The sequence below is a fragment of the Prunus persica genome, chromosome G1, assembly GCF_000346465.2.
Source record: "Prunus persica cultivar Lovell chromosome G1, Prunus_persica_NCBIv2, whole genome shotgun sequence".
NCBI classification, from domain to species: domain Eukaryota; kingdom Viridiplantae; phylum Streptophyta; class Magnoliopsida; order Rosales; family Rosaceae; genus Prunus; species Prunus persica.
The window spans coordinates 12,747,681-12,763,356 of NC_034009.1; the positions used below are offsets into that span (position 1 = coordinate 12,747,681).

Sequence of the window (15,676 nt, forward strand, 5' to 3'; positions counted from 1 at the left end):
ATGCAACTTGGTGAGGGTGCTTCCAAGTGCTTGGAATGGTTGAGGTTAATGACGTGGTTGGAGATTTTTCGATGGAAGGAAACAACTAAAGATTTTAAGGCGAAGTGGATGGAGTGGAATTTTTTTTTTAATGGGAAGAATTAGGCTCCATTTGGATAGAGAACTTCGAAAGAAACAATTTGAATTTGACAACAATGCTACACTTGCTTAAAAAACAAGAGCCACATTAGATTGAATGTATTTGAAATAATTAGATGTAGTATGTTTTAATTGGATAGAGATGAGCTTTGTCACTCTGATGAAGGTAAGTTGAGCGGGTGGTTTCACTTAATTCATACAGTTAAAAGTCTGTAAGGGATGTTCTTAGAACGATAAGTGCCTTCAATGGATTGGGGGTGGTAATAAAATTCTCCAGTTGGGTTTTTATATGTGAGGAATGACAAAGTGGGTGCTCTTGGCCAGTAGGGTATAGCTCAGTTGATTAAGCCCCTTCCACCTCCACTCGAAACCCCCAAGCACCATGTGAATATTTGGGTAAACCCTCCCTTCCCCGATCTTTTGTACTTATTACATTATATGCAGAACAATAATATCAAGTAGGAAATTATTAGACTTTAAACATTTTCAATTTTAGTCTATCAAGTTACTCAATAAAGGCTACATCACTGAAGACGAGTTCTTGATACAATCAATAGGTGTTGCTCCACAGCCCTTTCAACACAAAAGAAGCACTGTTCCGACCAACCTCAGCAAGAATCTTACAACCCTTACTGTTAAAAAACTAGCACTGACTTGGAAAGCTCCCCAGCTTATCATTTGAAATTTGGTACTGGTTCCACTGCTTCAATTTGTGAAATGACTCAATGAATACAATATGAAATGTCTAGACAAGGACGGATCCAGAAATTTTCCTTGCAGGGGTCAACGTCTAAGAGGTTTAAAATTTATACAAAAATATAATATGAAAAATGGTTTTTCAGAATAATCATTTTCTCAAGATAATTTTTGGTGACTTTTATTCCTTACACTTCAAATAAGAAAACTTGATTTTATGGGATTTTAATACGAAGTATATATTGACTTAATAAGCCACCATTTTTAGCCTAAATCATATTTTGCACTAAACCGATTTTTCATATTTTGATTTGGTGGGAATTTGATTTTCTAGTATTTTTATTTCAATTCAAATGGGGTACTTCCTTATTTACATTGTAAACTTAATGGAGTAATATAAAAATAAAAGAAAGTAAAAGGACAAAGACATTTACTTCAATGCTGAAAATGGAAATAAAGTAATCTATACACCTTGTGGTTTGGGGATTTAGGGTTGGTTGGCTGCGCGCGCTTGGGAGGATCTGGGGATTTAGGGTTAGTTGGCTGCGCACTGGGAGTTCTTTGGGGACTTTCGTCAAACACTTTGGAGGTCAATTTTATCCCCTTCAATGGCAGATTCTAGAGGTTGCAGGGTCACTTGACCACCCTTGCTCCTCTGTGGATCCGTCTCTGTGCATATTTGCATTGAATATACAACACAATTCGTGAGGTATTTCTCAAAATTCTTCAAAACTTTTAGATCCCTGTCGCAGGCTCATGACATTTTACTGAAGCCAACTCTTCTCAGCTAGAGCCATCGTGCAATCATGTTTGAAGTGAAATGTATTATCAAGTTTACCAGTAGCAACATTGTTTGGCCATTAGAACTTCAAAAATTAATAACACAAGTAACAACCAAAGATGTCACATGATAGTTACTAATAAGGATTAAAATATCAGCCGTGCAGATAATATCAGGCCTCCAATTTACGAATATTTAGGGGATATTTCATTATCGTTTTAGGTATCGGAAAAAAATCAACAGAAATGACAGTTATAGGAATTGAAACACATAATTTTGGTGTAAAACTTTCATAGATGTTATGTACATTATCAATGAATGTACTGAACAAATAAAACTCAAAATTGACTAATAATAAGATATACATATGATGAAATATAAGTAGTATGTAATGCGCGTTAATGAAAAGTTTGAAAATAAAATGTTGATTAGAATGAATAAACCATGCATAAATCCATAGTTCGTTTAAATATTAGATTACAATTTAGATAAGTGTTCATCTACATAAATGAAGAGCTCCTACGAGGTTCAAACAATAACGAACAACCATCTGGATTCATCAATAGTCATACTAAGTCATGTAACCCGAGCAGTTTGTAAGCCATGTTTGAACATGGTGCACATAGGTCTCTCTTGAGCTCCCTACTGTTCATAATCTGTTTCATCATCTTGAGCTCTATAACTAGTTCCACTATAATCAGACATGACATAACCATAGCCATCATAAGATTCATTTTAGTTAGTACTAGGTCTAGTTCCTATGCTCATAGATCCAAAACTGATTGCCATGTCCTCTTCAGATAGATTGGAGGTATGTGCGCAGTAGACTGTGCATAGATTCTTCATATTAATAAATTATAGGGTTATGAGCAAGGATTAGCTATTTTTGGGTTTCAATTTGCTTCAACTGCCTTCAAAACTTATGAATTTTTTTTGGGTTATATTATGGGTATCGGAAAATATCGGGGATATCGCACTTATTGGGGATTTATCGTCGATACAGGGGAAGATATGGCCTTACCCCCTAGTATCGGTGTCGACAATTAAAAATACCGATACATTGGTATATCGGTCGATATTTCAATCCTTGGTTACTAGTTCTCTCTCTTGCAGGCAATTACTCTGCAAATGCGACATGCCACTTAGCATGGAAACTTCTTAAGGTGTTTTGCATTTCCAGATCAGGAAACAATTCCTTTTGGGTCATCCTATGAAGTCATCCTTCAAGTTTCGAATGGGAGAACTTGGTCTGTTGGTTTGAGCAAAGGAAGGCCCAGATTCAGGCGTGGTTGGATGGACGTTGTGCGTGACAATCATTTGGAAGTTGGTGATATGTGTCTTTTTGTGTTGTAGTTAGAAGATTTTCTACAGCAAAGTTCAAAAATGCTTCCACCCCAAACTCATATGCCTTCGATCCAAGTGCATCCATGACTTATCCATCTCCGACACTATAACCTATTATCTATAATAAAGTGAAAATACAGGCAATGACCATCACTATAGCAGATTATACAAAGATCTAATAGCAAGTAATACACAACAGAGACGACGGGTTTTAAACAAAAACAGACGTATTTGGCATACATAGACGACGGATTTTCAACAGACGTCGTCTAATATAAGTAATACAAACGACGGTTTATGAAAAAAGCGTCGTGTATAAGTAATACAACGACGGTTTTTTCATAAACCGTCGTGTAATCGTCGTCGTATGCCTAAAAAGGCGTCGTGTCTCAGTTTATTTTCAAGAACCCAAAACCCATTAAGAACACAACATATATATGAAACCAAGCAAGAAACCAACATATACATGAAACCAAGCATGAAAACAATAAATCCATTCCCAATTCAACATAACATAGGGTGATTAAAAGATCCGACAAAATTAAATCCATTCCCAATTCAACATAACAGATAATGTAATCCATGAACCCATTAAACAGAAAATCCATGAACCCATTAAACAGAAAATCCATGAACCCATACCTATAAGCACATTATTAACAGATCGCAAAGCATATACCTAAAACCCTTTAACAAAACAACCTAATATCATTCAATGAATTTACAAGGGGAAGATAGGGTTTGTACTTACAGGTTGGACGAGCTCACAGATTCGACGGAGCCTGGAGAGTGCAACTTTTAATTAGAGCAGAAGTGAGAGAGCGAATGTTATGTTGCGCGAAATCTGAAAATTTTAGGGTTCAGGATTAGAAGTATAAGAATAAGATCCAAATATAAAAAAATTTAGGGCGCGCGAAAATTTTTAGAGCGCGCGCTCTTTAAAACGTCGAAAGAAAAACCATGGCGAAAGTTCTACAAGAACCGACGTAAATGTAATATTCCACGACGGAAACACTGAACGTAACGCCGTTTATTTTGACGCTTCATTTTTCGGATTAATTTTAAATTTATTTTGAATATTTTGATATAAAGACGACTGAAAAACTACGTCGGGGTTAAGAAATTGAAAACGTTGTAAATTATAATAGACGACTTACATATTAAAATGACGTCGTTTAAAGTGGAAACCATGTCAGATATTTTACTGCACGACGTAACATATGTATTCCACGACTCAACCACCGTCGTTAACAATTAATACCCTAAACCCTTAAAACTAAATTATATAATTTTAAAAATTAAGTTTATAAAAGGGTTTATGGTTTTACAGCCTAATATATACCCTAGACTACCCAAAAATTATACTTTAAAAATAAACCCCAATAAATAACAACCCTAATCTCTAAACCCTAAACCATAAAACTAGAAGTGATTTTATGACTCATCAAAACAATTTTGTTTTGGATGGTCATTTTAAATTTTTGTTATTCAAAATGAATTTTTTCAAGGTTTAGGGGGAAGAAAATATATCAATGACTTCATAGGAGTTGACTTTGCATTTTTCTGATTTATTTTAAATTTATTTTGAATATTTTGATATAAAAATAATAAAATATTCTTATCACAACAACAAACCACGTCGGTGTTAATAAATTGTAGACGTTGTAAATTGTAATAGACGACTAAGTTGTTAAAATGACGTCGTTGAAATGAGAAACCATGGCGGATATTTAACTATCCGACGTAAAATATATATTCCACGACTTAACCGCTGTCGTTACAAAGTACTACCCTGAACCCTTAAGAAATTGAAGACGTTGTAAACCATAAACGACTCAATTGTTCAAAGAACGTCGTCTAAATATCCTTTTACGTCGGATTTGTTTAAAACGAAACAACAAAATACGACGATTTTTGACTTTATTAGGTCGTTGGAAAAGTATTACACGTCGGTTAGGCAATTTGTATGTTTGTTTTTTTTTTAAATTTAAGAAAACCTCAACAAATTTTTACATTATATATTATAGACAAAATTTGTACATTATACATAAATATCAAGTGTTCAATAATTCCCCTATTCCAGGTTAAGGCAAACAAACTCTGCCCATTCATTCCGGACTTCATCAATTGCTTCTTGGGGGTATGGCGCTTCCTGTTTTCCCTTGGCATACTGCATAAACAATGACTATTAGGGTTTATAAATAAAAAGAAATTCAATCACAGACGACGATATTTTTCATAACCGACGTACTATATCTATTCAACGACGGTAATTTTACATGACCGTCGTTGATAATACAAAAAACTGAAACTGAAACTGAAACAACGGCGGTTTTCTGTTCTACCGTCGTCTTTTCTCGTCGTCTATATTAAGGTAAGATGGCGGTAGATTTATAATTACCGACGTAGATTATTTTGTTAAACGTCGTTAAGTGTACTACAACCGACGTGGATTTTATTTTTAAATTATAAATAGAGTTTTTTTTCCCGAATTCTTTCAGTTTTAGTTTTCAATTACAAAGCGTGATAAATAGATTTTTCTTTCCCGAGGAAATTTAAAATGAGGGAAATTAATGTTCTAGAATTTGTAAACTAACACGACGCAATATTACTAACCCGAGGAAATTATAAATAGATTTTGCTTTCCCGAATAAATTTTAAATTAATTCAGTTTGAAACAACGACGGTTTTTTGTTATGCCGTCGTTTTTAACTAACACGACGCAATATTTGTTTTGCGACGTGGAATCTTTTCATTTAACGTCGTTAGGTTTAATATAACCGACGTGGATTTGAATTTTTAAATTATGAATAGAATTTTTTTTTCCGTGACCTTTCAGTTTATTTTTCAATTACAGTGCGTTATAAATAGAGTTTTTTTTTTCCGGAGGAAATTTAAAATGAAGGAAATTAATGTTCTGGAATATGTAAAGTTTCTTTTTTGGATGACAGATTTAAATAAAATAAGAATATAAAAACAACGACTGTTTTTGTATTACTGTCGTCATTTTTCGTCGTCTTAAGTAAGACTAAGACGACGTAATATATTTGTTGAGCGACGTTGATTTGTTTTTTAAACGTCGTTAGGTATAATATAACCGTCGTTGAAAATTGTCTCTCTGATTGCAAATTTGCAACGACGTTAGGTATAATATTTGTAGATACACAAACGCACACACATCATCAACTTCCAAAAAATTGTCTCTCTGATTGCAAATCTGTGTCATCTATTAAGATTATGATGTGGAACAGAGTTCTATCTAGTAAGATTTCGTAACCCTAGCTTAGGATCTCAGACAAATCTGATTATGTCGGCGGTTTTCTATATAAACCATCGTGGTTATTTCAATTCTTGTCATTAAGTAGATCTACCGACGTAGGATAAGAAAATCAAAGAAAAAAATTGTTAACAAAAATTCTTATTAAGACGACGGTTTAAATTAAAGGTACGACGTATAAAATGAATAAATACGACGTTAAATTTTATTGTACGATTTAAAGATAACGTCGTAGAACTATACGAGAATGACGTCGATATATTTATATTTTCCGTCGTTGTACATTAATTTAATACGGCGATATTTTGTATTTTAAAGCCGTGGATTTGTTTGTAATTATACGGCGTCTTATACGAAAACCTCGTCGTGTTATTTTATGAGTAAAAACGGCGGTTTTTATTGAAATCGTCGTCTTTACTTTCTACGTCGGTCGATTTATAACTTCTGCCGTTCTTTGTTGGCATTGATTTTACACTGCGGAAATCTGTTTCAAATAGACGTCGGTTGTTTAATTAGGTACGTCGTTGGTTTTGAACAGCCATTTGAATCTCCATTTTTTAGTTGTCTAAGGTTGTATTACACGACGGTGTTTTTAGAACCGTCGTCTTTTTAAAAACCACGACGGTTTTCACTTAGACCATCGTTGTTTTCTGATCGTCTTTTTCACTTTTTGTAGTGGTGCCATGTGGCTCCAGCCCATTGATCTGTAAGGCACATGCCATTAATTAGTGAGTTGTAGGAATGTCAAGTCTCATTCCCCTTTGGGACAATAGTTCCTCAGTCCGTCTCTCCTTGCAAAGAGCATCTATTACAGTGTTAAAAGGTTACAACATCTGGTGCAATTCCTTCATCCAGCATTCTATTGCACAACCTTGTGGCTTCTTTCCATTGTGCGGAATGGCACAGTCAATTAATTAAGGAGTTGTAGGTGACGAGATCAGGCTTTACACCTCTAAGGAGCATTTCTTCCACAAGGTTAAGTGCCTCTGCTGTCTTCCCATCTTTGCATAAAGCATCCAACGCAGAATTGAATATAAGAATATTAGGCAAGGCTCCACAATCAATCAAGTTTCTAAATAGCCGCACAGCTTCCTCCCATTTTCCAGACTTGCATGCTGCTGGAATTAAGGAAGTAAAAGTGACAACATCTGGAATTATGCCTTTCTCATTCATTATTTCAAACAGAGCAAGTGCTCGCTTCCAAAGACCCATGTTGCATAATCCATAAATTAATGAATTGTAACTGACGATATCTGGCACAACACTTCTATTGATCATATCTCAAAATAGGATCATGGCCTGGTCTACGCGTCTTTCTTTGCATAAGCTGTCAATGATTGGATTATAGCATTGAGGGTTGGGCTTAAACCTTCCATCTTGATAGTTGTGCTCGAGTATCTCAAGTGCAATACATGTTTTCCCAGTTCGGCATAACAAATTAATTATACGAGCGTAAGTGACTTCACTGCATGCTAATCCTTTCTCCTATATTTTCCGGAACAACTCCATTGCCTCAGAGATCGATCTATACTTGTAAACCCCATTATGCAAAGCATTTAGAGTATAAGCATTGGGCTGAAGACCATGTTTAAGGGTAGTTGCTAAAACAGAGAAACCCAAGTCCACCCGATTCATACGGCACAAGCAATTGATAACAATATTCAGTGTACAGACTTCGGGCTGTAAGCCAACACAAGCAAGCATCTGTTTATACATAGAAACTACAGCGGAACGCTGATTCATCTTGGATAGTGCCCCAAACAAATGATTGATAGCCCAAATCGAGGGAATGGGATTCATTTGAATTACGGAATTGAAGTGACCCAGTGCTTCATCTAACCCAAGATTACCAGATTTACAACGCATTTCTACCAATTTCTCCAAATCAATGGTTTCCTTACAAGTATCTCTTTTTTTTTTTTAGTTACATTGGGAGGAGAGTGTAGAAACTGATTTTCCCTTATATTATTCATATGATCATTATACAATATATATAAAGTCTGTAAAGAATAATCTACAGTTACAACAAGTCATTATTACAAACACAAATATGGAGTTATGGCCTAATAACAACGTAACTGACAACTGACCATTTCCTATCATTAGTAGGATTAACTATTGTAACTGAAATACTATTGTAACTCCATAACACTCTCCCGCAAATCGAGCGTGCACAGCATAGCAAGATTTGAATGAAGAAACTGTATGGTGATGGAGATGGCAGTAGTAGTTGTCTGTAGTAGTCTAGTAAGGGAAACAAAAAAGAAGAACTCCAATCTCCATAGTTGCAACAGCGGCATGAGAGAAACAAAGTAAACATAACGCCCATTGAAAGGCAGCAAGTAAAGGAGAGCATGGGCTCATGGAAGGAAGGAATAAAATGACGAGCTGACATACAAATCAAATGTACCTAGGAAACAACTCTAGGCACCTGAGAAACATAATGCTAACCTAGGAATCACCCTCTAGGTAGGATAAAGAGAAATAGACAATGTTGTAAAGAGGAATGAGAAAGAAAAATAATTCAGACAAGTGCATTTTTTTATTTATAAAAATAATAAAGATGAGGAATGGAAACAAAAGAAAATTCATCACATGGAAAGCAGAAAGGGATGCGTGCAGAGAGAAAAGAAGGAATATTTGAAGGGAATAAAGGGGTTAAGAGAGGATGCAGCACAATAGTAGAGGATAGGAGGTGAAACCAACCCGGGACATAGAGAAAAGAAAACGAGAGCATGAGTAAGTTTGAATTTCAAGGCACCATAGAAACAATAAGGTATGGGGAAGAAAACTACGGGGGAACAGAGAAGTAATAAAGAAAATATTATCACAAGAGGATAGAGGCCCATATAGATTAAAATATAGAAGGATGATTGACCCAGAAAACAATAATAAGAAATAAATGAGGAAACCAAGTGAGACAGAGAAAGTAGTCAAGAGAGGGAAAGGAAACTCAAGATTCCAGAGACAACCCATGATAGGGAGAGAGAAAACACAATTGAAAAGAAGAGAAGAGAATACCCCAGTAACATAAAAGAATTATAAAGAAAAGAAGACAATACCCGAATAACAGAGAAGAAGAAAGGCAGCGCAAGAGAGCATTGAAGAAGACAGAGACCAACAATAAAATCAAAGAAAGAGATTGGGCTTAAGAGGGGAGGAGAACATAGGTTGAGCATAGATAGAGCGTGAGAGGCCAATACCAAGGCAGCAACACAGTGATAGGACTTGAGTGGCCGATACCAAGTTGGCAACATAGAGGAAGAAACAGGGTCTGTACAAAGGGAACATCGGCTCTGTAGCACAACAGAGAAGGCTCGGTGAGCATTGACGAGGCTTACGGAGGAAAGAGAGACGACTCGATGAGCGATGACAGGCAGCATCAACTAACAAGGGGAAAGTATGGAAACCACGATAGAGAAACCATCAGAAATACATGAGAGAGAGAACCCACGATTGCAGACTAGGATAAGGCTCATGGAGGGAAGAGAGACAGCTCAGCGAGAGAGACGAAGAAGTGGAGAGAGATTTCAAGTGGAGAAACCAACGATAGAGAGGTGTGATCTTTGAGGGAAAGGAAAAGTTTTTTTTTTTTTTACTCGGTTTCAACAGAGAGAAGGGGCCCAACATTGATGGATAACAAGGGGCTAGCGAGCCAAAAGAGGGACATGCAGTGGCTGTGTAAGAGAACAACAACGGTAGGATAGCATGACATGAGAGAGATAAAAGTCGGCGAGGAGAAGACTCGGTGAGCGGTGACAAGGCTAGCAGAGGAAACAGAAATCTGGCCATCATGGCCAAGGGAGATAAATGGAGCTGCCATGGGTTGCCACAAGAGAGCTCGATGGAGGAGACGGTCCACAATGTAGACGGTGCGGTGGAGACACAAAAATAACGAGCTAACATAAGAAAGGGTTGTAGTGGTAAAATAAAGGTGGAAAGAAAAAACATATTCATCTTTGAGAAGAAGAGAGGAAAAAGCAATATACATACAAACACCCTTATGGGTGAGGAGTGAGAGCGCCAACGACACTCAATGTTGGCAACTGGAGGATCGCTAGTCGGCTTTAGCCATTAGCTCTAATACCATGTAGAAACTGATTTTCCCTTATATTATTCATATGATCATTATACAATATATATAAAGTCTGTAGAGAATAATCTACAGTTACAACAAGTCATTATCACAAACATAAATATGGAGTTATGGCCTAATAACAACGTAACTGACAACTGACCATTTCCTATCATTAATAGGATTAACTATTGTAACTGAAATACTATTGTAACTCCATAACAGAGAGAAACCCCTTGGGGTTTCGAACCTTGGTGTCAAGCAGGGGGAAGGGGGAAGCCACCACTGTGGTACCTGCTCTCGACTACAAGTATCTCTTTTGAATTATTGATCCAGTGCAGTTGCAGTTGTGACTGCAATCTTCTATTGATAGATCCACCCATGAACATAGAATAGCTAAAGTTGTTTATGGGCCGGGTCAAATCCCAACTATGTAACCCATCTTTTTACAGCGACATAAAAAATTAAATTCAAAATATATAAATAAGAAGTAATTAAGAGAGAAAAAAATTACAAATTTAGCTTGTTTGACAATATTGACATTGAATTCAAGGAAAAGCCGAAGGGTTAAAACAAGAAAGGCACCTGACAAACTCAAAAGCATCCTCAGCCACAAGGTTTGCAATACGTGATAGGGAATTTTAATTTATTTTTGGTAAAAAAGGTTTAGAGTGAGGTGAGGTTACCCATCACAGGCTGAGGCATATCAAAACCTTTTTGAGCACTTACAGAGGGTTTCCACACATAAGATTTGGTAAATATTCCTAACTAATGATCTCAACATCTCGGGCATACAACATGCAGATTCCATAGAACGGTTTTCTACTTAAATGAATGTAAATCGGGTCTTAGGGGAAAGTGGTGCCTATTGTAAAAGTTTCAGATCCAGGTCTTCTACTTAAACCTCACCAACCAGAACTAGAAGAGTTCCTTTCAGACTAGACTGAATTAATTAGGAGAAGACTAGACTGGATTTCCCACTTCTGCGAAGTTAGTTGATTCGTCTAAACAAATTTTTCACCAAATTGTTGGCTCGTTTTGATGTAGGTTGCTTATATGGGCAATATTGATTTTGTTACACCAATAGTGTAGTAAAAACATGGAAGCAAAATGTTCATAAAAGGCCTCGGTAGTTGAGCAGCATCGTCGGCATTGGAATAACAGTGTTGAAAACTAATGCTCATTTGTCATCTAGACTATTCTAGAGGAATCATGAATAAAGCACGAGCCTAGAATTCTGGAGAAGCACACCAACAATGTCGGCACACATGAAGGAATATGCAAGATTATTCTAGAGAAAAGTGACAAGTTAATGGCTAGAGTAGGGCGGTGGAAAAACTCTCTAGAGCAAGACTACAACTTGTGGCTTGAATGAATATGCCAACTCGGTGACAATGGCGGCAACACCTTGCCTATAAATAGGCATGCAATGCAATATAGCAAGGTGGAGCAAAATGTAGCTACCGAACCTAAGCTAGTAAGCTAGCAACCTAAACTAGCTAGGTGGTGAGGATTAGCAAGTGGTATCAGAGCATCACACACCTCTAAAATCTAACAAACAAAATGGAGGCAACCTATCTGTGGGAGAAACTTTTCGTCCCACGAGAATATTCGCCAAAGATTCCTTCGTCTTCTCTGCTTCTCTCTCTCTCCCTGCAAAACAGATCAGAGTAAAAGGACCACACCCGGGGGGTGTTGGCCAAATACCCTTCGATGCCTAAGTCAGGTAGGGTGTTTCAAGGAAAACCGGGTGGCCGGAGCCTCGTGTGAGAGAGAGAAAGAGAGGAGGTGGCTAGGGTTTTTGAGAAATAATTTATGCAGAGTTTCAGTAGGAATTTAGACGTACCTCAACCCTTGTGTGTGGCTATGCTTTTATAGTGGTCTCGGAGACTAGGGTTTCAGAGGAATAATTCCGTAGATGGAAGAGAATTATTCCTCCCCTTTTTGGAATTGATTTGATTAATTAGGGATTTGATTTATTAGGGTAAATCAAATCCCTAATTGTGGTAGGTATCAAATCAAATCCTGATTCAATTAGGTAACTCCTCATTTAATTGGGGATCGTGGTAATTAACCAAATCAATTATCAACCTAATTAGGTAACGTTCAATTTAAGTGGGTAATTCCCAATTAAATTGAGTAACTCCCAATTAGGTTGATTAATTCCCAATTTGGTCAATTAATCCCCAAATGGTAGGAATTATTTGACCTAGGGTTTGATTTAATTAGGTTCCCACAAATGCCCCCCAACTACTGCATGGCGCATGGTGGCATGTAGGAGATGTAAATTATCCGTTGGGCTGTCCAGCTGTAACTGGGCTTCCTTCGTGGACCTGGGCTCCCAAGTAGAAGAGGTGTTTGACTGCCCAATTTTATGAACTCCCAAGTTGGAAAGAGTTTGCGATTCCGTGTAGGTCAAGGAATTTTTATCCTTATAAATGTAGGGCTCCTCCAATTTATTCTTCACATCCAAAATCCATTCCGATTTCATTAGTGAGAGAGAGTAAACTGTGGAGAATGCCCTTTAGTCGATGAGGGGAGTTGAAAGGGGTGCGTGACTATGCTTTGAAGCATAGCTGGAGACGTTGAGAGGCTGGCAGGCTTGAAGCTGCACACTTTGGGCTCGAGCATGGAGGTCTAGAGGCTCCAGGCCTGGTGCGCGAAGTGGGCTCGTGCTAGGAGAGGCGGAGCTGGGCTTTGGCCCAATGTGGACTCGAGCTGGGCCTTCGCATGCGTTGCGGGCTGCGCGTGCCTGTGTTTGGAGCAAGCGGGCCAGGCAGAAGGAGCGGGATGGAGTCGATGGGCCTGGTTGACGCGTGCTAGGCTGAAGGCGTGAGCTGGGCTGCACGCTGGAGCAACTGCTGGGCTGACTCCCTTCGACTTAGGCTGATCCAAATAGCTCAAATTCCCTTATTCTTTTTTTCTTTTTGTTTGCTGCTCCTGCTGTTTTTTTTTTGTTTTGCAAATTTTTCTTGCATTCTAACTTGTAGAATTTTTTCCTTTTTGTAGCTACCTGTTGATCAACCATGTCTTCCGAAGATGGTAGCAAGGCTCCAAGCTCTCAGGTTCCTTTGTATTTATGGGGAGGCTCCATAGTGCATAGCAAGAAGTTCGTGGCCAACTTGTGTGCTCCGAGCCAGTGCACTCCAAACGTTTACTGGGCAATCATGTGCTTCGAGAATCTAAGTCGTTTCTTCATGTTGGAGCTGATGGTGCGAGAGTTCTTTTATTTTTTCGAAGTGAGGCACTTCGAGCGGTATGCCCAAGTTCGCGTCTACAAGGCCAAGCTGTTCAACAGTCTTAGTCAAGGGGATCACGCTTGGCATGATGACGTGTTGGAGGTCAGCGGACAATGGGAGGGCGACGTCGGTGACGGTCCACTTGTTCCCATCACCTATTGCGATGGTATGTCTCTTTGCGATTTTTTGATATGCTCATTTTATTTGAATTTCTTGAAGTGTGGCTGACTAACTTCTGTCTTCTGCTCGTAGTGAGTGACATCAGCAAGCAGTTGGAGCTTGGACCAGACATGGCTAAGGTCCGTCGTGCTTTGAACATCCCTCTAAGGTTTCGCGAGTGGTGCTGGCTGTTGAGTGAATACCGGGAAGCAGACGGTGGTTTGCCCCCTGCCGAGGATGTCGAAAGGTGGAAGCAGAACGGTCCTGACCCTGATGATCTGCTTGGCGGATAGGAAGAGTGTTCTGCTAAATCTCTCTCAAAGAGAAAGGCTGCTGCCAAGTCTTTAAGAGGTGAAGACACTTCTTCGCACGCAAAGGATGGGTCTCCATCGAGGAAGAAACCAAAGCTCCCTTCTGCTGAGAAGACTCAAGTGGGGTCTGCTCCCTCATCATCTACCAGGGTCAAGCATCTTGTGGGTGCAAATAGCACGAAGGTTGGTGGTATGCGCGGTACTCGGGGTGTTCTGCTCTAGCCTCCTGCCGACACTCTCGAAAACCATGATATGTTTCGTGAAGCGGCTCGTGCCCGACCTAGTTCTGCCGAGCGTCAAAGAGATCCAGACATTCCTCCTAGAAGTTTGAGTTGTCTGCATCGATCAAAAGATGGAGATCGAAACGAGAGGTCTGCTCATGATCCAGCATTATTGACTCCTTCGGAGATGAGGTTGGCGTAGGCCAAGAAGATGAGAGAGTCATCTGCCCGAGTGAAGGGTTCTTCCTCAACGTCGGCAATTGGTCCTAAGGTGAACAAGTTTAGCTCTGCAGGGGATGCTTGCGTATCTGATCTGCTCAAGACGAACTTCCTATCAAATTCGTCGTCCTGTGCTGAGTAGGTTGATCACATCCGTTAAGCCGGCGATCTTGGCACTTTCTCGTGCCTTTCCTTGGAAAAACAAAGGGAAGCGTCATTCCATCTAATTCAAAAAGGACTGATTTTTGCTGCTGAGACTATTCAGAACTCATCTGCTGTTGCCCTCTCTTCTGCCTAGCACAGTGAGTTGGAGAAGAAGAATGCTGAATTGGCTAACCAACTTGCCGCCGAGCAGGCCCGCTACGAGAAGAAGACGTCTGATTTGAGGGCAGTGATATCTGGGCTGAAAAGCTCCCTTACCGAGAAGGATTCCGAGCTCAACTCTTCCATGCTGATTTGGCTAGTGGAAAAGATGCCTTCTTTCGTCTTGAGCGTAAGAATGCTGACATCTCCCTTAACTATGACAAACTCCAGGCTAGATTTCATGCCTATCATAAGTCTGCTAAAGAATCCAAGTCTGAAGCCACCATAGATGCGTACAAGTGGGGCTACCTGCATTGCGCAGATGGGTCTGATTCCTTGTATGCGATTGACAATGTAGACATCGAGATGCTCTGCCCCAACTCACCCCCTGTGGAAGGGGGAACTGAAGAGCAGGTAACCGGAGAGGATGAAGCAGAGATGGATGCAGTAGACGAGATGATGGTAGATGTCATGGTTCAGGGAAATGGAGTTGCTGAAGGCGTAGCTAGTCAGGCGGATGCCGAAGAGGCTGCAGCTTAAAGATCTTCTGCTGGCGTCTCCAAGTAGATGAAGACTTTTTTTTTTGTTTCTTTTCAGCTTTTTGTAGTTTGCTTTTTTGTTTAGAATAACTGGTCTTATTTGACCATCTTCTTTTTGTTGAACTTGGCCGGTTGGTCTGTTTGTTATGGAAATTTCAGTTACATTTTCCAACTTCGATTTGCATATTTGACTTGTGAACTGCTTGAGTAACCAGCCTATGTTTTGATTGCACGTCCTTCTTTAGAGATTTGTGAGTACCAGGGTCCCCCTTGAAGGACTTTGGGCATGCACTGCATATCCCGTAGGATGATTGCTCTTAGGAAGTTGGCGAGCATTAGGGTCCCCTTTGAGGGACTCCGGGTGCACATCCCGT

The 15,676-nt window shown here is 39.2% G+C and overlaps 1 pseudogene; it reads right to left on the minus strand.

The window, feature by feature from the left end:
• On the minus strand, positions 6,900 to 7,694 carry LOC18790395 (annotated as a pseudogene).